Here is a 24,302-nt window from a genome sequence, read left to right as displayed (position 1 = left end):
TGGCTTTCTTGCCAATTTGGTCCCTTTTCTGGCCATCCATGGCTGCTGCCTGGAGAGCCTCCATTCACTGAGTCAAGCATTTGCCCAACACCAGCTGTGTGATGTAACTCATGGGGGAGGGGAAGGACTCAGACAAGCAAAACAATGCCCTTTCCTCAAAAAAATTACATTTTAGCATGTCTAGACAATAACAGAATTGACATTTATGGTGCAGAAAGTGGAGGGCCACAGAGGGGCAGAGACACAGGGACCAGTTCATAGGCAGATGAGAGGCCTCAGGGCAGCTGCTCTGTGAGAGTGCTGATGGGCGTGGACCCCAGGGACCTGCAGGCCTGTGACAGATGGTGGAGGGACGAGGAGTGTGTTACAGGAGGAAGCAGCAGGACATCTGGGGCCTGCAGAGACAAGAGCAAGCTGTCTGCCCGGGGTGGATTCAGGGGCACGGGACACATGCTTACATCCAAATGCAAACACTGCTTCTCCATTAGGGAAGTTCAGCTTTACCCTTCATGGTCAAAACCGGACGCTGGTGAGTGGCCTGGCATAGTGGTGACAGATCAGGGCGTCAGGATTCCCCATACTGGGGTGCCAACAAGGAGCAGTGGGACCTGAAGCAGAAAGAATGGTACAAAAATGAAAAAACAAACACAAACCTGTTCTTCAAATGTGGCAAGAGAAGAACAAGGGCCAGTTGTCACTATTGCCCCCTGAGTTCAGGATTTGGTGCTGCAAGGAAAGTTAGCTGTCTGTTCTACTTTCTTTGATCTGATGAGCATCTTTTCTTGGGAAATTTCCAAAAAAAGGAGTTCTTTGAGGAAAAATGTGCTTCTTGGCTGGGTGCCATGGCTCACACCTATAATCCTGGCACTCCGGGAGGACGAGGTGGGAGGATTGCCTGAGCTCAGGAGTTCAAGACCAGCCTGATTAAGAGCAAGACCCCGTTTCTATTAAAAATAGAAAAACTAGCTAGGTGTTGTAGCAGGTGCCTATGGTCCCAGCTACTCAGGAGGCTGAGGCAAGGGATCACTTGAGCCAAAGAGTTTGAGGTTGCTGTGAGCTGTCATATCGCTGCACTCTACCTAAGGTGACAGAGTGAGACTTTGTTTCAAAAAGAAAGAAAAATGTGCTTCTTTAACCAACGATAGTTTCTCCTCTACGTAAAGAAATCTTAAGGTACTAACAAGATAGGAACAAATTAAATGGAAAGCTCAAAAAAAAAACACAAAAAAACATGGAGTTTTGAGGAGTGAAAGTAGCGTGGTGTCAACCACGGGTGATGAAGATGTAGCCGGACAACCAATTTCTTCAAACTGCAATTTTTCTGTTTGCGGTGTCAGTGGTGGTGGGGCTGGTCATCAGCGTCACTCAGGTAGAGCAAAAAAATGAATTCTCTTCAAAATGCAATGGAAATGACTTGATTTCATGAAGTATTTCCAGAAGTAGCATTTTGTCTTTCACATCCTGAACTGTATCCAAGGAAGAGCTGAAGATCTGGTAAAATGGTAACACTTTAGACAAAACGCTTAATCCTATTAAGAAGAGAAAATACAAGCTCTGAAGCCTTCTTGGCCCTTCTTCCATCAAAACGTCATCAAACCACCGCTGAAATTCTGTAATATTGTGTCCCCATTTCTTTTCCAACCCGTGATCTTGTAAAAGATATCTGGCACTCGGATGCATCCTAATGCCTTCATGTAGACAAGATATTTCTGTAGAATGCTCTTTTTTCTACACAGAGTCCTTCTAGCCAACTGTAAAAATGTGTTCTGTTAACCAGGAGCCAAAGGATGTAAAGGTTTTTTAATTGTCTGTGGTTTAAAACAAGTTTCTTCCTAGATGACATTCCATATCTCTCAAGCCTCTGGTCCCTCATAACCCGTGTAGCACTCAGGATTAAGAAGCAAATCTATATATTCAGCATCAGGTGACTGAGTATCATCAGCTTCACGGAACTTGAAGACTCATCATGCTCGGCCCACTGAAGAACAGCCTTCGGAGGCTCCTCACTCAGAGACTCATCCACTGCTCCAAGTCACTCAGCTTGTTCACATTCTTTAGTGAGATTATTGGCTTCTTCAGAAGACTTGTAGCTGGCAGGTTTAATTCCATCAGGAACGTCATCAGATTGGCAAGGCTTGACAGCACACAATCCCTTCTTCCACACTGGCTGATATCATTCCAGAAAAGGCATGACCTCTACAGGTTTACCATATAATATCTAAAGTAGTCACTCTCTACAGGTTTTTGTAGTCTTGGGAGAAGCCTGCAGTTATAAATATGTCAATGGTTTGAAAAAAAAAAAAAAAAGAGGATGCTGGGAAGGGCAGCACTGACATTGACATGAGTGCTCAGCCACCTCTTTCCCTGGGTCAGCCTCCAAGAACTTTCAGAACCAATTTCTACTCTTAGGAAAGGAGAATTTGAGTTGCTTCTTGTAATTAAGTGACTGTAGAGCCAGTGGGTGTCCATTACTGTGAGGAAAACCCAGAAGAGACATTTTTGTGGCTGGAAGAAGCTCCCCAGAACCCTCCTGATGCAAAGGGTTCTGTGGGGGGTGACATGCCAATTTCCAGGGGAGGCCCAGGCCCTTGAAAGAAAATAGAGAAACCAGGTGACAGAGGCTAGTGCAGGGGTCCCCAACCTTTTGGCACCAGGGACCAGTTTCATAGAAGACATTTTTTCCATGGACCAGGGTGGAGGAGACTGGTTTCAGATGATTCAAGTGCATTTCATCTCCAACTTGGATCATCAGGCATTCAATTCTCATAAGGAATGCATTACCTAGATTCTTAGCAGGTGCAGTTTGCTGTAGGGTTTCCACTCCTATGAGAATCTATAAATTCTCTGATCAATGTTACAGAATTTCAGTGGTGGTTTGATCTGACCGGAGGGGAGCTCAGATCTGGCAGTGACGGGAGTGATGGGGAGCGGCTGTAAATACAGATGAAGCTTCCCTCACTCACCACTGCTCACCTCCTATTGTGCAGCCCAGCTTTTGACTGCCACAGATAGGTACCAGTCTGTAGCCTGAGGATTGGGGAACACAGGGTTAGGGCATTCTAACTGTAGCCCGTGGCTGAAAAAAATGCCAAGAATCTGAAGGGGAAATTTACAAGGAAAGAAGGGGGAGGTCTTTGCCACTGACCTCATTTCAGCTAGGGCCTGAGGGTTTTGAGAAAGGATTGGTCCCCTGGAAGCAGGGGCCTCATGCTCAAAGCCCTTCCACACCCACCAGTCTAGGATGGCACAGCATCTTGGAACAAATGCCTGAGAATGTGAACATGAACTAGAGGGGTAGTGATCTTGGGGCCCAATCAATGTGGGACCTGCTCCTAAGGCTTAAATAGGAGTTCCAGTTCCAGTTTGGGTCCTGCAGAGAAAGGAGAAGCACCCACCAGACCCTGCAGGATCATTCTTCTAGGTGACAACAACCACATTCTGGGCATAGACACAGCTGTGCTAGACAAACTGACCAGACTCAAGTCTTCCTCTCTCTGACATTTGGAGATAGAACCGACATCTTGAGACTAACTAGACCACCAAGATTCCCATATATTGAATGTGATGGACGTATCTCAAGGAGAAAAGATGAGATTAAAGGCAGGTGGAGGGAGGGTTCTGTATACACTTGGCAAAACAGAAGCATGCTTGTTCACATGAGTCTTAGCTGGTCACAAAGCCCCTACCATTTCTGCAGATACTCATTGTTGGAACAGAGATTCCAGTGAGCCAACATTTACATGCATACCAGCATCACTGTCACTGCTCTAGCAAGGGGAATTCCTAGAAGGGACTCTGGCTGTCAAAGGTGCATGTTCAGCACAGAGGGTGGCAGCCACCCTGGCTCTGGAATGCTTTTAGAGGAGGATATTGATGAGCAAGTACTTGTTAAAACATCTTCAAAAATCGTTCCTATAACAGGATCCACGTAGATGATATTAAATTCATAAGTAAAGACCTCGTCAATTTTGCCTCATTTGTATTCAAGCCCAGATAAAGGCCCCCTTTCTCCACAGCTTCTTGTCACGTATTATTTTTTAATCAGATCACTTAACATCAGACTACACTGGTATGGAAGAAAGCAGGTGAATGTAAGGGAGAGCAGGCTGATTCCAGCTGGTCTTCTCAAGTTCAAATGAGAGTGCTGGACTGAGCATCTGGCTGTATTCTTTGGAGTCTCAAATTCAGTGAGATCAATGACCACCCTGTCTCCCTCCCTACCCCTCCTCAGCTCCAATCTGTCTCCCCAACTACATGACTTTAGTGATCAAAGAGTGCAGGATGGCTTCTCAGACCTGTAGTGAAAGGTAAGAACAGTCCCCCAGAGAGACCAACCTGTAGTCCTTCCACCTTGATGTTCACTGCACAAGGAGGGGGGGGCGGGAACTGGAAGTGCCTCGGGCTGCAGACCTGGGGATCCAGGACTCCCATCTCACGAGGGAGACACAGGCAGACAGCTGCTCCAGGCATGTTTGTGTATATATAAACATCCATAGACACACTCTGAACTCCAAGAGCAGTCTGGCCATCTGCTCTGCCACAAATGGAGTGTGCTTGTCCATCAAGAATCGCAAGCAAGCACCATGTACCTCTACACCCGTCTTAGACTCACTCATGCAGACAATCCCAGGACTGAATTTCTGAGACTTTGAGGTTTTTCCCATCACACCATTAACAATAAATAGAAAACACAATTCACATTAAATCTTGTCTTAGGGTTCCATTGTTCTCAATAGGGCAGGGAGACACCAAAAATGTTATTAACAAGCCAAGGTTGAAGATGCCCAGACAATAAGACTTACAGACGTCCTTTCTTTCTCTTGTCCAAAGCCGTTGTCTAAACACAACCAATAACCCTCCCTCTCAGATCCGAGTCAGCAGCCCATTGAAAAAGTTCCTACTTCAGATCCCAAAGACAAAAGTGAATAGCCAAGGAGAGTCCCAAATAAATCCTATTATGCCTTCTCCTGCCCTCCCTCCCTCCCTTCCAACCTCAAAGCGTTGCCGTCTCAGCTATTCTATCTTTCATCGGATTCAAAGCTCGGCTGCCTTGTTTCCATAGAATCACGGAAGTCAAAGCTAAAAAAGACTTTGCATGATATTTCCCTTCACACAAACCCCCAAGGGCAGAATGTTACCAAACTCCGAGGTTTAGATCCACAGCAGACTTTTCTGCTGGGAGTCAGGCCTTAGTACGGAGTCATATATGATTATTGAGTTCTGTCACACACATCCGAGAACAGCTTTGGGTTTGGCAGGTAGAAGGCAGCTGCGGTAACATTTTTTTTTTTTTCCTTCCAAAAGAGCTTTCATCACTCTGCTTAGCTTTCATTTCCTGCTCAAGATTAGAAACCTCAAGTTCATGTATATTTCTAAGCACTCTCGTGATACACTCTATCACTTACAATGCAGCACACACCCCAAGCCAAGAAGTACTCAGAGAGATAGATGGGACAGGAAACTCCATTGAAACTTTGCCTTGTCTGTGCTACCCTGTGACCTTGGGAGAGGGCTCAAGCTATAGTGCCCAAGCGTCTTAAATGGAAGGCAAGCAGGAAGCCAGTAGTTCAGGAGATGAGGATAATTCAGAGCACCTGCCTTGACCCAGTTATGGGCTTTCCCTTCCTTCTCTAGCCTAGACCAAAGAGTACCCATCTCCTATGCCATTTTTTGGGGGTATGCCTTAGCTGGTTAAAGTGATCAATGAACCCACAAAATGACGTTGATATTACTAACATGTTAAGATTTTGTTATGCAACCCAGAGTACGTTTTAACACCTTCAATAGCTTAACACTAAAAATGTTGCCTAATGATGGAAATGTGGGGCATTGAGAGCTAACCAGTAACACAACAGTATTTAATAATCCAGTATAATGATGGTAGATGGCCAGCAACTACTCACTCAGTGGGGTCTTGTGTTTATTCTTATTTTTTTCTTCCTTTCAGAGATGGAGTCTCACTCTGTCATCCAGGCTGGAGTGCAGTGATGCCATCATAGCTCACTGCAGCCTCCAACTCCTAGGCTCAAGCGATACTCCTACCTCAGTCTCCTGAGTAGCTGTGACCTCAGGTATGCTACTGAGCCCACCTAAGTTTTTATGACATTTACCACCCAAGCTTTTATGATATTTAGAGGTGGGGTCTTGCTATATTGCCCAAGCTGATCTTGAACTCCTAGCCTCAAGCAATCCATTCACCTCAGTGAGCCACCACCCCTGGCCTTGAGTTTATTCTTAAACAATAGAATTGGCAACATCAAATCAGTTTTCCACAAGTCTTCAAACTACATCATTTTCCTGTCACAGATATGGAATGATAAAGTTCTAGGAGGTACACTGAATAAAGGGATGATAGACAAGAAAATGTCCCCAGATCCTATCAGGCAGGCAATGTGAGTGTGTCATGTGGCCAAGGACAAGTCCTTCCTTTTGAACCAGCTCACAAGGGCAACAGGTTTACTTGCAAGGAACAGATACTTTATCACGAGCTGTTCAATTCCAAAGCTGAAGTCATCTTCCATCTACTTGTCTGAAAATGAGTCCTGTTGAGAATCATGATCCGACCCTATTGACCATTTCTCTAAGCATCTCTTCAAGGGATTCTCTAGACACACTCAACTGAGCTGGATTTAATTGAAACACTTCACTGTCTACAGATTCTATCAGTTCAGCTTTGTGAACATTATGACTTCAAGGACCCAGGTTCCCTAAGGAACGCAAAGCATAGATGCTCTTGATGTCCTGCATTACCCCAGCTTGAGGAAGGGCTTATGGGTACATCCTCCCCCTGTTCCAGGTGAACCCTGAATTTCTAGCACCTTCTCAATCATTGGCCATACCATCCTGCTATCCAGATTTCTCTCCCAGACAAGCCATGGTTTGCAGAGTTGATCCCAAGACCACACACCAGCACTCCAATGCTCGTTCCAGGTCTGAGTGGCAACTTTCCTGTCTCCAAGGAGAGAGGAAGGAAGTCATCTGACAGAGCCACATCCACTTTCCACCGTGTTTTGAAAAAAATCATCTCCAATGCCTCCAGAGAAAGTCATTCCAGCTGAAGTCTCCTGGCCTGATTCTTTGATTAATTGACAGTGGGGCAGAGTGGGAATTATGGGTAAGCAAAGGAGATAGATTTTCAACCCCTTTATTTTCTTGAAGCTATTTCCTCTCATAGTGTGAATGGAATTTTAAAATGGCATCTAAAGCACAGCAGGAAAATAATGTAAATCAAGTGCTAGGAAATTCTTCCCTCTAGGCACCATTCAAAAAACCAAACTCATTTGAGAGAACTTCTGAGGGGGTTTGGAACAGTCAAGAGGGCACCGGCTTTACCTCGCCTGAGTACGTCAAGGCAAGAGATGGGAGCCTGTGGAGAATGAGCACCAAGGTTCCCAGCTCAGAGCAGGAGACGTGAGTCAGCCTTGGAGACACCCACTGCAAACAAGCATTCAGACTTGTCGAGATGCTATCTGGAGGCGTGTGTAGGTGGATCTCGTGTTTCAGAGGCTTTCAGAGTATTTTGTCATGTCATTTGTTCCATTAAGGTTTGGTTAAAAGAAAAAAAATCCAGGAAGCTAATGTCAACAACTAAGAGGATTTTGTAAATACCATTCCTCCCACTCCAAGTAGCATTGCCTGCATCAACGCTTACCCATTCGTCCGTGATGCTTTTGAAAGAAATTATGCAAAGACAACAGTCAAAAGTTTCCTATTATTGCAGGAAGCTTTTACCAAACATCTACTTTGATTTTGACACTTCTGAACACACGGAGCCAGGACTCTACTTTTAAGTGCTAGCTGTGTTCTGAAATGGATGAGTAATGTTGCCAAGAAACCAGAAGCTGGTGAGAGGCAAAGCAGAAATGTGACCTTGGAACAATGATTTCTGTGAGAGATCATCCTCATGCTTATATAACATACGTCCCTGAAAGCCTGGGTGGCCTGAGGGGCAAGGCTGGATGCTTAAATAGCCCACTCAAAAGGGATATAAAGTTCTTTAACCATGATAGGGGCGGAATGTCCCATTAGGGATGGAATGGTTGTAGTGAGTCATCGGGAAATGGCAGGAGATGAAAAAGAGCTTGAGTGAAATGGTAATTTTTTAGAGAACACTTAGATCGAAAAGGAGCTGTCATTTCTGTTTGTTTCTCACCTAAAACTATATTGTTATGATACCTTCCCATGGCATCAGCAGGAGGAAGGTTGTGAAAGTTCTGTGGGTTGGTTGGTTGTTGAGTTTGGGAAATGAAGCAAAGAGTAATAAGAGACGTCGAGATGCAGTTGGTGAACAGCAGGTAGCAGGGATGGTACTTAACTCAGAGAAATCGAAGAGGGTGGTTTTTCTACCAGGACCACAACAAGAGCATCCCAGTATAGCTCCCGGGTTTCTTTCTCAACCTGGGGGTGGGGTGGAAGCCAATTCAAGTTTAGGGCTTAACAAAACTAACTGAGATAACCTTTCAGACTAAAGAAAAACTTATCTTCCAAATCATAAAAATGTTGCATGGTCCTTCCTATTCCTTCCCTGTCCTGAATGATGTAGTCCTAGAGCATTGGTCAAAACCGAGCAAGGGTTGGAGGGAAGTAGCTGGAGTGGCCCAGGGTGCTAAGGAAGCTAAAGTGGATGAGAAGGATGTCTGCTCAGAAGGGTCACCTGCAAGAGGTATCAGCACTCTAGTGCAGCAGGAAAATGTCCTTGCTGAGGGGACAGCATCAGTGGTCTAACCCAGGTGTGAGATGAGATGGTGGCGATGTCTCAGGGGGCACCAGAGACATTCAATAAGCAAGTGTGCTAAGGACAATGGGACTTAGATTTTTCACTGTCTAATGAAAGAAGTTGCAAACAGGTAAAAAGAGAAATTGGATCGGAACTGGAATTATTGATATGGTCTCTCAGGATTTTCAAAATAGATGGATAAATAGACATTAAAGACACAGATACAGAAATAATTATAGAGGTAAAAGTGTGTATATATGTGTGCATGTGAATGGCTTGTACATGCATATATTCCCTACAGACATATGTAACTTGTCTCTGTCCACTGGGAGACAACATTCTAATGGCAGTGAGTACACCCAGCACCCAGATACTGGCTTCTAAATACCCTCTCCACTAAAAGGAATCAGTGCTCCCTGGGGAAATGAATGATTCCATGGCCAAGGCAGGAAAAGTAGAAATGAGTTGGAAATGTCTAATTATGCCAGAAGAAAAAGAAGTGCTCAAATAATGATGGGCTGGATGTCAAGGGGTCATAGAAGCCAGCCTAAGTGGGATACTTCTAGACAAATCTAGGGCATCTAGAGAATTAAAATGTTAGCAAGGGATCATAATTCAACAGTTAACAAAGAAAAATGTGGTCTATTTTCATAGACAAGATCTGACAATTATGTTTTGAGCTCATCCTAGATAAAGTGCTACATACCTCATTGCTGAATATCACTACAATCACCTTTGGCGTACTCCCCTTGGGAAGCTATGCACTGATGACAGCGCCTAGTCCACACTTTAAAGTAACTTTGGAATTCTTTCTGGGATGACCATCAGTGTTGTCATTGTACAGTACACAAAACAGGCAACAATAATAATGAACACCACTCAGCGAGACACCATTACATGCCAACACAAACACAGCTGTGAGACACTGATATATCAAGGTTACAAAACCTTACCAAGTTGTTTATACAGTGCTGCCAACACAAATGCATGGCAAGTTCATGAGCTTAATTGTCAGACCTTGAAGGATGATAGCTCTACAGGCCACTCCAGAAAAAGAGTTCCAAAACTGCTTTGAAGAGTGGACTAGGCACTGGTGTCAGTGCACAGCTTCCCAAGGGGAACACTCTAAAGGTAACGATAGTGATATAGTCAGAGGTCAGAGGTTTAGCCTGTAAAGCTGTATCATTTTTCATATCATAATTTTGATGATTGTGTTGTGGTAAATAAAAGAGAACACCCATGTGCGTAGGAAATACATACTCAAGCATCCGGAAATCATGGGGCATCCAGTTGGCAACTTCATCTCAAACGGTTCCAGAAAAAGAAAAAAAAAAAAGTGCTATTTGCAACTTTTTTATAATTTTGAGATTGTTTCAAAATTTCTTTAAAAAGAACCTTGCAGGGAAGGTAAATCCTACAAGGATTTTGCATAAATTAACACAGCAACAGGGCTTTTCTGGATCATGAATCTAAGCCAACAAGCCTAGCAGAATTATCTAGGAAATTTTTCAAATGAAACATAGACACACACACGTACAGAGGATCATCCACATGTAGCCACTGTTGCTCGTTGAGTCAGATTCTGGTATGGGGCATCAGTGCTGACCCACAGAACTGGCCCATGGTTTCATGTGCTGATTGTTAATAATGCAAGTGAAGAGTTCTAGACAAATTTGGGTGGAGGTTAAGAAACATTCACTGCCTCTCCTCCTGTTGATATGACACCAGATTAGCACATAAGGATGATCCCTCCCTGAAGTAGATCGCTCAATTCTGGCTTTTCCAGCCCCACTTCCATCTATCTCCCTACCTCCTTAGCTGCTTCAGTCTACGCAGCCACACATAATCACCTCCTCTGGCATATGTATTAAAAGGGGAACGTGGAAAACTCTCATCTTTCTCTCCATCAACAACACAAAAGTCAGAAGCTGACAATTTTGAATTTTGTCTCAGAGAGGAGCATGGGGATACCAGCCATGTAAAGCTTTGGAGTGACACAGAGTCAGTAATTGAAAATCTGGCAGTCTCGTGTCCTCTATATGAATATGAACATTGCCTGAATGTAAAGCTTTAAAGTTCCAGACAGAATAGCTAAGCCTGTCCCCTCCCCTTCCCGCACATGAATGGAGTGAAACCCACCACCAGCTGGTTCCCTTTGCCAATTACTGGCCAGCCTGTATTCTGAGAGCCGTGAGGCAGCTCTCAATGAATTCCACTATTTTTATGGCAAAGACAAACTTCTAGAGTTGTCTGGGATTTATTTCAGGGCCTCTTTATGATGGGAAAGTAAAGCCTCCCTATTTGTACAAGCCACTGCGTGTTTACAGAGAGACTCTAAACAGCCTGCCAACTGGAGAGCACAGGGCTGGCCTAGATTTAAAGAGAATCTTAATTAGCAACACCAGCAAAAATCCCATTTGGACCAAAATTTCATGTTCCAAAGGCTTTTTTATCTCAACTCCCCTAAGGCTTATGGATGACTCTTTATTTCTGGAACCTTCTCATGAAGTGAGAGAGAATCCAAGATCCTATATTCATCGCATTATATCTCAGTAAAAAATTCAGGCAACTCCAAACTCACAAGTTGGAGCACGAGAATGAACCCATATAAACACCATTAGGAAACCAGAGCCTTGGGTTTCCTGGAGAGAAATCCTTCCGTGTTGGGAAAGAGTTGACCAAGAGCCCTCCTCTTCTTTCCCAGCTGGGGAACAGCATCTTCAGTTAGACAAGGTCATCTTTAGTCTGAGTCAGCATTTCTCAAACAACAGCGTGCATAGGAACCACCAGCGGATCTTGCTAAAATCAAAGTTTTATTCAGAAGATCTGGGGCAGGGTCTGAGAAGCTATGTTCCTAAGAGGACCCCAGGTCCAGAGACCACACTTTGAGTAGCAAAGTTCTAGGTGATGATTGCGAGTCTGAAAACTCAGCCCCACCTCACTCAGGAGTGACTTCCCCAAAATGTTACGGGAGGATATGATGCTGGAGAACAGAGTGATTGGCTTGGACAGCCTAGAAAAGGAATAAATAAGCTCTCGTTCCCAGGGTCTCTGTCTTTCTTCCAGATTCTCATGAGAGATGTGACCTAGAACAATCTCACCTTGATGTTCTGTGCATGGCACCGCTTACCAAGTGTTTTCACCACACTCATCCTGGGTTGCTCAAATCTTATGCTGCCAGGAGATACAGAATCCTAGGTACAGCTTAGATTTACTATTCAGAGTCTTACTCCAGGGACTTTGTTCACTCGTACAAACTAGCTGACTTGCCTTATTCCACAAAGAAGTTGACCTTCTTTGAGGAGGGGACCCTACTTGCTTCAAGTTTAGCAGGGCCTGTTATAAAGAGTCCCCACTTAAACCTCGGGATTGCTGGTCTCCATGGTCCTGGGGAGACCGTCACTATCTTTTCTGTTCCCCACATGTGACTTGCAGACTATTGCAAGTGACCTGGTCAGTCCAGCGAATGACAGCTCTGACTTCACACAGGAAGCAGCCATTCTTCAGTAGTTAATGCTCCTCCTTCTTGTCCTTGTGTCTGTTTACCTAAATCATGATGCTTTTTGAATAAATGTGTTTTCTTAGAGGAAGCAAAGGTTAAGATGGATGGGGTTAAATAAAAAAACAAAATTATTCACCTGAAAGCTAAACATAAAAAAAGAAAACTAATTTAAAAAACCCATTCATTAGTATGTTTGATGAAAGTGAACTGCTGACTGCTTTGGGCCTGGGGTTCTGCTTCACCCACACTGCTGGGACCTAAGGAGATAATTGCAGTTGTGAGGAGATGAACTTCCCATGCAGCTGAAACACTTCATCGCATTGCCCATTGAGATAGCTCCTCTTCTGACATCCTAGTTTTTCTCACATCCAAAAAATTTTTCCATGAGTAGAAAATCTTGGTTTGGGCACAGAAAGCAGATCCAGGTTCAATGTGAACTGTTCTGAGAGCTACAGAATCTTGCTACTCAAAATGGGCTTGGAAGCTGGGCATGGTGGCTCACATCTGTAATCCTAGCTCTGTGGGTGGAGGAATCAGGAAGATCTCTTGTGACCAGGAGTTCAAAACCAGCTTGAGCACAGGTGAGACCTCCTTTCTACAAAAAATAGAAAAAATTAGCTAGGCATGGTAGCCCGTGGCTGGAGTCCCAGCTACTCAGGAGGCTGAGGCAGGAGGATCACTTGAGCCTGAAAGTTTGAGGTTGCTGTAAGCTATGAGGGTACTGCTGAACTCCAGCCTGGGCCACAGAGCAAGACACACTCTTTAAAAAAGAAAAGGTGTGATGGGAGCTTGTTAAAACAGCAGAATTTCCACCCCCATCCCCAACTTACTGAATGAGAACCTGCATTTTGTTTTAACAGGATCATCATGTGATTTGCAAGTGCATTAATCTCTGAGGAACACTTTTCTGGTCAGTTCTAGTGTTCAAGTAATATAACATATTAGCAACTCTCATTGGAGGCAAACTTGTTTGCTTGAGGAACTAATTCTGAAATTAAAATGAGCTGGCCACATACCTCACAATTCCAGGTGCTTTTCTTTCAGGTTCTTCTAAAGAAAAGGAGGAATTTATTTTAATGTGCATGGAAATTATCTGTGGTTTTTAAAAATATTTTCTAGGACAGACTAAAAAAGGTCCACAGATTCTATACCAGGGATCACAGCTGATGGATTACATTTTATCCCAACTCGTATTATGTTTGTGGCATTGTGCCCAAGATACCCAAAATCTCAGAGCATGGATGTTGTTCTGGGTCATGGAGTAACAAGAGTAAGTAAAATTTCTTTTGCACATGACTATCTCTAATCTTTTACTACAATAATCTTTCTCTCCCGCTGACCATTACTAAAGGACTTCTTAATGAGTCATTTTCCTGCTCTGAATTACGAATCGAAGTGGTTTCCTATTAGGGGAATGAAAATTGGGTTATGTGGACCAATTGTCCTGCTGAAAACAACCAAAATATGCTGCCTAAAATGAATAAACTACTTTCTTACAGATATGATAAGATGTGAAAGGAATCTTTTGCCTTGAGAGCCTTGGCCAATCTGGGAAAATATAAATGTTTATATTTATATTTTCATAAGGTGGTGCTAAATTATAGTCCAGAGTTTACAGCAGGTGAAGTGGCTCCAAAATAAGTTAGCAACACTTTGTTTCTTTTGGTCTCACTCTGTCACCTTGGGTAGAGTGTCATGGCATCATAGCTCATAGCAACCTCAAACTCTTGGGCTTAAGTGAGCTTCTTATCTCAGCCTCCCAAGTAGGTGGAATTTCAGGCATCTGACACCATGTTGGCTAGTTTTTCTATTTTTAGTAGTGACAGGGTCTCATTCTTGCTCAGGCTGTTCTCAAACTCCTGAGCTCAAGTGGCTTGAGCTTCCATCTTGGCTTCCCAGAGTGCTAGGATTATAGGTGGGTCACGCCAGAACAAAGAATTACACTTTTAGGATAAGGGTGAAACAAAAGTAATCAAACCTTCCTAAAGAAGGTTTGAACCTGTAGATAATCCTTTGTGGAGGAAGGGACCTTAATGCTAGACCTTAGATTATTCCTAAAAATCATTTAAAAATGCAATGACTAGCACTCAACCAAAGATGACCAGGCAAACAAGGAGATAAGACACCATGAGAAGGAACCAAGAGAAAAACAGATATCAGAAAGAGACTTCAGATATTAGCATTATCAGACAATAATTAGCAGCACAGTGTTTATTATCTTAAAAAATCAGAAAATGTTATCTATAATCAAACCTAAGGAAACAAAAAAGATAGAAAATATGTAAGTAAGATTAAAAGGCATAGAGGGCAGATTGAAATATTCTAATATACATTTAATTTGATATCTCCAAAAAGGAGAAGAAAAAGAAGGAAGAACAAGTATTAGCAGAAATAATACCTAAGATGTTCCCAAACTGAGGAAAGATGCCAAATTATAGATTTAAGGAGTGTAATGAATCTCAAGTAGTGTAAATAAAAAGACTTACATCTCCATGCATCACAGTGAACCTGCAGAAAACTAAAGGCAAAGAGAAAATCTAAATGTGATAAGGGAATAAAAAGAGTACAGTTAGACTAATGGCTGACTTCTCAAAAGTAACACTAAAAGCTGAAAACCAATGGAAAATTCCTTTCATTTACTGGAGAAAATGACCATGGCCAGAACAATCTTCCCAAAATGTAGGTACATAAAAATAAGAAGTTGTCACCAGCATACCTTCACTGAAGGTAATTCTAAAGCAATACCTCTCAAACTTTCTGTGGTGAAGAACCAGGTTTTTGGTTTTACATTTTCTTTTTTAATTTTTTATTATTATTATTATTTACAGTTTTTGGCCAGGGCTGGGTTTGAACCCACTACCTCTGGTATATGGGGCCAGTGCCCTACTCCTTTGAGCCACAGGTACTGCCCTAATTTTTTAATTTTCAATGTGTCATAGACTTAGACTTTTGGTTTATATTTTGTTTAACAAATCAAGAACATTGATTGTGCCCTTGGGTATTTCAGCAACATCAAAACGTAAAAGTCTTCAATTTTAATTCTCTCTTTTTTTTTTTTTTTTTGAGACAGAGCCTTAAGCTATCCTCTGGGTAGAGTGCCATGGCATTACAGCTCACAGCAACCTCCAACTCCTGGGCTCAAGTGAGTCTCCTGCCTTCGCCTCCCAAGTAGCTGGGACCACAGGCGCCCGCCACAAAGCCCGGCTATTTTTTGGTTGCAGCCATCGTTGTTTTGGCGGGCCCGGGCTGGATTCAAACCTGCCATATTTAGGTGTATGTGGCTGGCGCCTTAGCCACTTGAGCCACAGGTGCCGAGCCAATTTTAATTCTCCATACCTATCTCATGGTGGTCTGGGAACAGTTTGCAGACTGACCCCATTGCACGGACTGTACTTTCAGTAAAAAGTTTTAGAGGATGCACTTTAGACATAAGGAAAGTGAAGGCTGGACATAGTGGCTCATCCTAGCACTCTGGGTGGGTGGATTACTTGAGCTCAGGAGTTCGAGACCAGCAAGAGTGACACCCTATCACTACTAAAAATAGAAAAACTTACCAGATGTTGTGGTGGGCACCTATAGTCCCAGCTACTTGGGAGGCTGAGACAAGAGGATTGCTTGAACCCCAGATAGGGGTGCTGACGCCACAGCACCCCAGAGAGACTAAGTGAAAGTCTGTCTCAAAACAACAACAATAAAAAAAAAAGGAAAGTGATTCTGTGTGGGTAAGCTGAAATATAAGAAAGAAGAAAGAACCAAGAAAGTGTTGTTGGAACGATTTCACATCTCCTTGTAAGTAAGGCAAAGGTGAGTTAGCTGAGGTGGCTCATCAGACGAATTTTGCAAACCAGTTTTTCCTAGGTGACAAGAAAGAGTTAATCTTATTGCCAAAAAAAAAAAGAGAGAGAGAGAGAGAGTGAGAGAATTTTCCTCCTCTTTTAAAAATTAATACATTGTGCAATGATGCACACACAATCTTTTAGGGATTATTACATTTCCATGATGATATAGGTAATTGTAAAAATTACCTTGAGAAAATTGCCCCGGAAAAACCTACTAAAGCAAATTTAAAAATCAACTCTATTTTCTCTCCAATATTATCACAAATAGCAACCCCCGAACAAACTCTGGCTGCATGATGTAAGTTACAGGGTTCTCAGGTAGACATTCAATAGGACAGCACAGGGCAGAACGCCTCTGTTTTGATTGCTTTCATAAATAATAGCATCACAGTAGAAAAGAAATATTTACAACCCAAATCTAATACTCTTCAAAAGGAGGAGAGCTTTAAAAATAAGGTTCTCACTGCTGACTACTGAGTTCTCTCCGCTAACTAAATCGGAATCTGGAATTCCACTATTTCGTGTCTGTGATATACAAGTACTAAAAACCATGTATTTAGAGCTCATCTTTGTCTTCCCTACTCCCTGTATTAATTTATTTATTCCCTTCTATCTTCAAACACTTCTCCTAGTGCCCCACCTTTCATTGAAAGCCATATGGTTGTCACACGCCTGTATGAATAGTCTTATGAAGTATATCCGGCCATCCTGGGCAGAGTTCAATGTCACTGTCATGATCTGCCCAGAAACGCCTTTCACTTCTGTTCACATACTGTTGACTTCAGAGATGCTTCAAGCTCTGTGTTGGCTGAGCAGCTGGGGGGCAGCCCAAAGCTCCCCTGTTGTTGCAGAGCTTGGGAGGAGATCAGACCCTGGAACTGTGTCATTTCACGCAGTGGCAGGCTCAGGGGCTCACCTAACAGCGGAGCAGGTGGGGAGGAAGGGACGCAGGTCAGCTCAGGGACCTCTCCAGCCAGCAGCACCATCTCAACAGGTGGGAAGAGCAAGATGCCATGGAGACCCCTGGGTGTGTAGCCAGCATCCGATCTCCCTTGGTGACAGCACACTAACTCTGTTCAGTGTGGCAATGTGCCCAGGAGAAAGCCTATCCTTTCCCACGGTGCTTGCAGCTAGGAGTGGGCAAATGAGATGTAAGTGGAAATCCTTGAATGGGATTTCTGGGACAGCTTCTTACAGCTGTGAGTCCTTTCCTGTCTTCTCGGGTAGAATATGAACATAGCAGCTGCCATTCCTGCAGCCACCTGAGGATGCTGAAGGTGTTAGAACCGTCCTGACATAAGACAAGCAGGAAGGCAAAAGGAACTTGGGTCCTCAATGACTCAGTGAAACCACCACGGCACCACTGGGCTATTTACTTCTAAGCCTGCTTTAATCTGAGCAAATGAATTGTTTTTTTATGCCACATATTTGTGTCTCTGTTAGCCCAACAATCCTCACTCACACTGTGGACAAAAATAAGCACAGAGACAGGAGACATTCAGAGGCCCAAGCAGGGGCATGGTTGCAAATGTCAGGGGAGACGGTCAGTGAGAAGCGAGGCTCCAGCCACCACCCTTGCATGCAATGCCGGACTCTCTTTCCAGCTCCCAGGGAAATGGGCTGCTGCTGGTCACGTCTCCCAAATGGAAGTTTGTCCAGAGAAAAAGACACCCTCCAGTTTTTAGAATTTATGTACAAAACTAGAACTGAGTTCCAGGAACAAATAAAAACACAGTTATTAGGACCAGACATGGCCCCATGTCAAAGCTGCCTGAGTAGCAAAAGAGATTCAATGACAAGTTCTTAGACCCCGCCTGCCTAAAGTCCCAGATGGTCCACAGACCAGGGCGAGGATTAGTGTGTGGGCAGATGCCAGGCTGTGCAGATGCTAGGAGGAGCAGAATGCCGAGGCTGGGAGAAAGGGACAACCACAGGGGAAGCCTCCCTCCAGCTCCCAGGACAGTGAGGAGCCGAGTCTTACAAAGGGCTAAACCCACATCTCCATTGAGAGGTTCCCTCCCCCCAGATCCCTCACCTCAAAAGGCGATGACACAGAGGACCTTCCAGCTGCTCAGGGAGGGAGTCAGAGGGTGACTCCTGAGGGAGGAGGAGGGTACTCCCGGGGTGCCACCCAAGGAGGACTCCCATCTATGCCATTGTGGTCTTCCTCCTGTAGTTGACTCCTGTGAAGACCAATGCCCCTGAGGACAGCTGGGCATTTTCTCAGTGTGTGAATTAGGATGTTTCAGCTGTCTGTAATCCTACACTATAAACCAAACATTTGTCTCCCCTCAAAATTCGTTATATCCAAACCTAATCCAAAATCTGATGGTGCTGGAGGCAGGGGTTTGAGGAGGTCATTAGGTCACAAGAGTGGAACCCTCATGCATTGAATTTGTGCCTTTATCAAAGAAACCTCAGAGAGCTTCCCTCCACCCCTCTCCCCATGTGAGGACACAGTTACAGTTATCTGTGCTCCAGGAAGTGGGCCCTCACCAGGTACCAAATCTACTGGCACCTCAGTCTGGGACTTTCCTGCCTCCAAGAGCTGTGAGAACTAAATTTCTTTTTTTTCATTTTTTAGTTTCTGACCAGGGCTGGGTTTGAACCTGCCACCTCCGGCATATGGGGCCGGCACCCTACTCCTTTGAGCCACAGGTGCCGCCCAGAGAACTAAATTTCTATTTGTTGTCTAAGCCAGCCAGGCTATGGTATTTTTGTTATACCACCCAGACTTTGAACAGTCTAAGACAAATAGCTTAAATGTGAAGGACATTTATTATTTCACTTAGCAAGAAGCCTAAAGATAGTTCATTTCAGAGATGCTTCAAGCTCTGTGTTGGCTGAGCAGCTGGGGGGCAGCCCAAAGCTCCCCTGTTGTTGCAGAGCTTGGGAGGAGATCAGACCCTGGAACTGTGTCAGTTCATTTCAGGTTTGGTTACTTCAACAGGATAGGAATTCATCAATCACTTAGATTTGTCATGTACTGATTCCCACTTGGCTGGCCCAAATGACTGCCATGGTTGTCATCATGTCTGTATTAAAAAGTAAAGGCCAGTTGGGTGTGGGGGCTCACACATCTAATCCCCGCACTCTGGGAGCCCCAAGCAGGAGGATCCCTTGAGCTCAGGAATTCAAGACCAGCCTGAGCAAGAGTGAGACCCTGTCCCTACAAAAAATTGAGAAAGTGGTGGCAGATGCCTGTAGTCCCAGCTACTTAGGAGGCTAAAGCAGGAGGATCCCTTGAGCCCAGGTATTTGAGGTTGCTGTGATTCCTGTGAGCTATGATGATGCCACTGAACTCCAGCCTGGGCAACAGAGTGACACTGTCTCAAAAATCAAAATACAAACAAACAAACAAAAAGAGCAAATAAAGCCTTTCTCAGACTCCCCCTTGTATGGACTTGGCCAGAATTGAGTCATATGTCCTACCTGCTGGAGAGAATGCCAAAATAAGTAATTGGAATGTTTCAAATCTTTCGTGAGAAATGGTTTCTGCCTCCAAAGACGGAGGTTGGACGTGGATGCTAAGTAGATAACCAGTTGGCACTTGCCATGGGTTGGTGGTCACTGCTCTAGCCAGAAGGAACAGCTGTAAAGTGAGACCTTGGGAATTTCCTAGAACTCTATGTCATGCGAATTTACCTGCATGCTTTAAAGAGGTAGGGAAGAAAGAACTGTTGTTTTTCATTTCCCAGTCTTGAAGGAACTGTCCATCAAGGTGTGCTAAGCACTGGCCAAGAGTGGGCATGTGGTCTTGGCACCGAGAAGAGGTTTTAAGTGTTACAAGCTTACTCCAAAATCTTCCATCAGCCACCTTTGCAAAATCACCACAAGCAGGGCACAAGCTATCATTCATTCTGACCAAATCGCTGCCCACTTTAAACATTCTGTAACTACCACGGAGAACAATTGAACGAGTCCCTCTCTCCTGATATTTGAATCTCAAAGTAATAAAAACACTGGAAATGACTGATGCTCTAGATTCATACTTAAGTGCCCCTGAGGTTTCCTAGTACGTGTCCTTCCACCCCCATGGTTGCTCAGCTGTATTTCTTTTTTTAAATTTCAAATCTGTGAGCCACCTAATGTCATTTAAATAAACTCTTTTTCAGATGCGAGTCAGCAGAAGCCTTGTTCGGTGCAGATGGAATACCACCTGTGATTTCCACTTGCTGGGGAACAGAGAGGAGGATCTAATTCCCATCTTTTAAAACCGTAACTCTAATTCAATCCATTAAAGTATTTTTAAGCCCATCGTTGAACTATTTTTATGTTATTCAGGCCACATTTTTACCACTAAAATCAGCCCATCGAGGAGAGAAACCAAACATGAACTTGAGGTCTTGGACTAATCAGGACCCTCAACTGACCTATTGCTTGTACCTGATTTCTCTGCAAATAGATGTGAACCCAGTCTTGCAGCCACAAGCTTAAAAATTGCCTGGTGAACAATACACACACCTCCTTCTGTCTCTAAAGTAAAAGAACACATTAATTTTATCAGGGCATTCAGAGCAAGGACTATTTGCCTGCCTCTCTCACCTCCCCCTAGAGATTCAGCCAAACAAAGTCTCTCCGTTATGGAAAACAAAACAGAAAGCAATTACTCTTAGGAATATTAAACTTTACTCTTAGCTTTTAAAATGACATTGAAGTCCTTTCCTCCAAAAAGATCTTCAATCAGGTATTCGCTGTTTACTACAAAAGAGGCCATGGATGTCTGTGTTCAGCAGGGATTATGAGATAAGGCCCGTAATAGACAAACAGCTCTACAGAGGTAACAATATTTCATTACTCTGCATCAAACTAATGTGCCATTATAATAACCTGATCATCAGGGTAGTGATTCATTCAAACTAACAGCCCCCAAAACGGCAGCCTATAAAACAAAGCTGAACTTGATCACAGGCACAGATAGCCCACTCTAGGGCCATGTCACCAACCTGGGGAGAGAATCTTGCATTGGCAATCACAAACCAATGCCTCCCAGCCCTGTGAGGGAAATCTGGAAAGACACTCAGAGATGATGACACGCCTGTTGTGAGAAACGGCCTGATTGTCACTCGGGCACCTCGCTATTCTCTTGACATCTGCATGGTATAGTATTGTACTATAGCCACTCGACCCAATGTTCAATTACAAGAGGGTCTCTTAGCAACCAAAACAATATTATTGTGCTGTCAGAGGAAAAGCACCAGATTAGCAGAAAATCCAGATTCCAAGTTCTGAATCAGGACTTCCGGCCAAACACATGCTCTGCCCTTGGACTCAAAGAAATCTCCTCGGCCTACGCTCCCCACCCCCACGGGGCTTTCCTCCCTGGCCCTGGCATCGCTGGCACCCCACAGCCAGTGGCTGCTGGCGGAGGGGCCGGCACCAGCACCAGCACCAGCACCAGACAAGCACTTAGGGCCCACTGGTGTCCAGGTGGGGCTGTGGGAGGCCCAGAAGGACCCGCGGGTACACTCTCTGCCACAGTGCAATCTGCAGGGCCCAGATTGTCCCCACACAGCTCTGTGTACTTTTTCTTCTTGTCAGAAACACCTCCCTCTTGAGCCGCCTGACACCCATTCCAGTGGGTGTAACACAATGTCCTCAGCTCTGCTCTTTAGACAGCTTGAATTCCTCCCCGCACGCCCCCGGGTCCTGGCAGCCTCCCTTACCCTACGGGAAATTTGCTGGAACTAAATTTGAAAATGACTGTCCGGGGGCAAGGAGGGACACAGCAGACCCTGGGTCTCCTGCATGAGGGCTGGTGGAGGCTCAGGCTGGACTCTGGGGCGTTGACAAGGACAGAGTTGAATCCTCACTTCCCTCCCTCCAACTTCCCTCCCTCCATCTGCCACTCTAGACGGGGCACAGGGGTGCAGAAGAGGGGAGACAGATGCACTTGCTCAGAGATTCATCCCCAAGCCCCAAGTTTGGTAAGATGTCCCTTCCAGAACAACCTGTGCGTACTTGTGTTATTTTCAATGTGGTAACACCAGCTGTGTACTGTATGTTGAAAATGCCCAGAATTTCTGTTTTGTAGGAATGAGACTTCATCTCATTCATTGCTTATCACCTACATGTAACACAATGCCTGGAAGGAAAAAATAAAAGGAAGAAAAGGTGAAAGAAATTAAATTCTTTCCCCTTTTCAGTTCACACCCAGCACAGTTAGACCACATTGCAGGGGACACAGGGGTGTCCTGGCCCTGTGAAAGCTTGCAATCCAAGAGGAAACATGTTGTGGCTGAGGATGGAGGATGGAGATGGAGACTCCGCCAGGGGAAGAGGGGGTTTGCAGAAATATTGGCCATGGCATCATAGCTCACAGAGTCCTCAAACTTTTGAGCCTAAGCAACCTTTTTGCCTCAGCCTCAGTAGTAGCTAAGACTGCAGGTGCCCACCACAATGCCTCGCTGATTTTTCTACTTTTAGTACAGATGGGGTCTCACTCTTGCTCAGGTTGGTCTTGAACTTCTGAGCTCAAGCAATCCTCCCAGAGTGCTAGGTTTACAGGTGTGAGCCCCTTGCCTGGCCTGATTTTTTTTTCTTTTTTGAGAGAGTCCTACTCTGTTGCTCACGCTAGAACGCTATGGCATTAGTCTCACTCACAGCAACCTCAAACTCCTGGGTGCAAGTGATCCTCCTGCCTCAGCCTCCCTAGTAGCTAAGACTACAGATGTCTGCCACCCTACTCAGCTAATTTTTCTCATTTTTAGTAGAGATGGGGGTTTCACTTTGCTCAGGCTGGTCGTAAATTCCTAAGCCCAAGGGATCCTCTTGCCTTAGCCTTCTGGAGTGTTTGGATTACAGGTGTGAACCACCACACCCAGACTTCCTTCTGATGTTTTATATCTTTCTTCATTAAGATGCCTCCGAAAACCCCAGCTCAAACTGGATTAACAAGTAAGGAATTTGTCATTTCACTCTGAGGAAGTATTAATAGAACAAGGCAGGCAGCTAGGGCCTCTGGGTGTGTATCTCTCTGCTCTTCTCCCGCTCAGCCCAGCTCATGTATTGTGCTGGACTCATCCTCAGGCTGCTGCAACATGGCTGCAGCAGCTCCAGCCATCACATCAGGCAAGGTGTTAAAAGACTGAACTATATTCTCCCCAGACTCTTATGTTGAAATCTTAACCTTGGTACCTGAGAATTTGACTGTATCTGGAGGTAGGGTCTTTACAAAATTAGTTAAGATAACATTCAATCATTAGAGTTGGCCTTAATCCAACTGGTGTCCTTAATTTTAGAAATGTTAGGACACAGACACATGGAGGGAAAAACATGGGAAGACGCAAGAGAAGGCGGCCATTAAAAAGCCAAGGAGGCCTCAGAAGAAACCAGCCTTGGTGACCTTGACTTTGAACCTTTAGCCTCCAGAACTGCATGACAATAAGTTTCTGTTGTTTGTAGTTGAAGCTACCCAGCTTGCTCTTACATAGTTTTAGAAAACTAACTTACATGGCAACATTCAGAAACACCAAAAAGTGCACTCTCCAATTTTGGACTCCGCCCTCAACAAACTTGGTCCTATATCTCCTTGGTCAGATGACCTGGATCACAGGCTCCTACTGTGATCTTCTCAAGTGCCGGCACTATGCCACCATGATGTTCAAAAACGTCTCCCCTTCCTCACTGTGTCCAAACATGAAGAAATACAGAAAAACTTCCCGAAGGATGAGAACCTATATACAGCTGATCTTGGGAAACCTGATGAAATACTTACCACATTTATTTGTTTGTTTGTTTATTTTGAGACAGAGTCTTACTCTGTCACCCTGGGTAGAGTGCCACACAGCAACTTAGCTCACAGCAACCTCAAACTCTTGCACTCAAGCCATCCTCCTACCTCAGCCTCCTAAGTATTTGGGACTACAGGCACTTGCCACAATGCCCAGCTAGTGTTTCTATTTCTAGTAGAGACGGGTCTCACTCTTGCTTAGGCTGGCCTTGAACTCTTGAGCTCAAGTAATCCACCCTCCTTGGCCCCAGAGAGTACCAGGATTACAGGCGTGACTTAGGAAATTTAGAAAATGATAGTTATACCCAGCAAGATCGTCTCTGTCCCTTGGGTTCCCTGTCCCACCCCCAAGGTCCTGGCTTGGATCCCTGCATTGCAGGCTGTCTTCCCTTTGTGATCTGGCTTTTCCTGCCAGGGGATGGTTGAGTTATTTTCCCAAACATCTCTGACTTGGACTGTGGGACCCACACACCAGATTTCAAAAGGACACCTCACCACGGCAATGTGTGATTG

The 24,302-nt window shown here is 44.5% G+C and overlaps 1 pseudogene; it reads right to left on the bottom strand.

Moving 5' to 3' along the window:
- Window positions 1–738: 738 nt before the first annotated feature.
- LOC100949872 lies at window positions 739–4,431 on the bottom strand (annotated as a pseudogene).
- Between the last annotated feature and the right edge of the window lie 19,871 nt (window positions 4,432–24,302).

The sequence above is a fragment of the Otolemur garnettii genome, unplaced genomic scaffold (assembly GCF_000181295.1).
Source record: "Otolemur garnettii isolate 467f Iridium unplaced genomic scaffold, OtoGar3 scaffold00019, whole genome shotgun sequence".
NCBI classification, from domain to species: Eukaryota; Metazoa; Chordata; class Mammalia; order Primates; family Galagidae; genus Otolemur; species Otolemur garnettii.
Note: the sequence above shows the minus strand (reverse complement) of the source record. Positions and strands in the feature narration are given on the sequence as shown.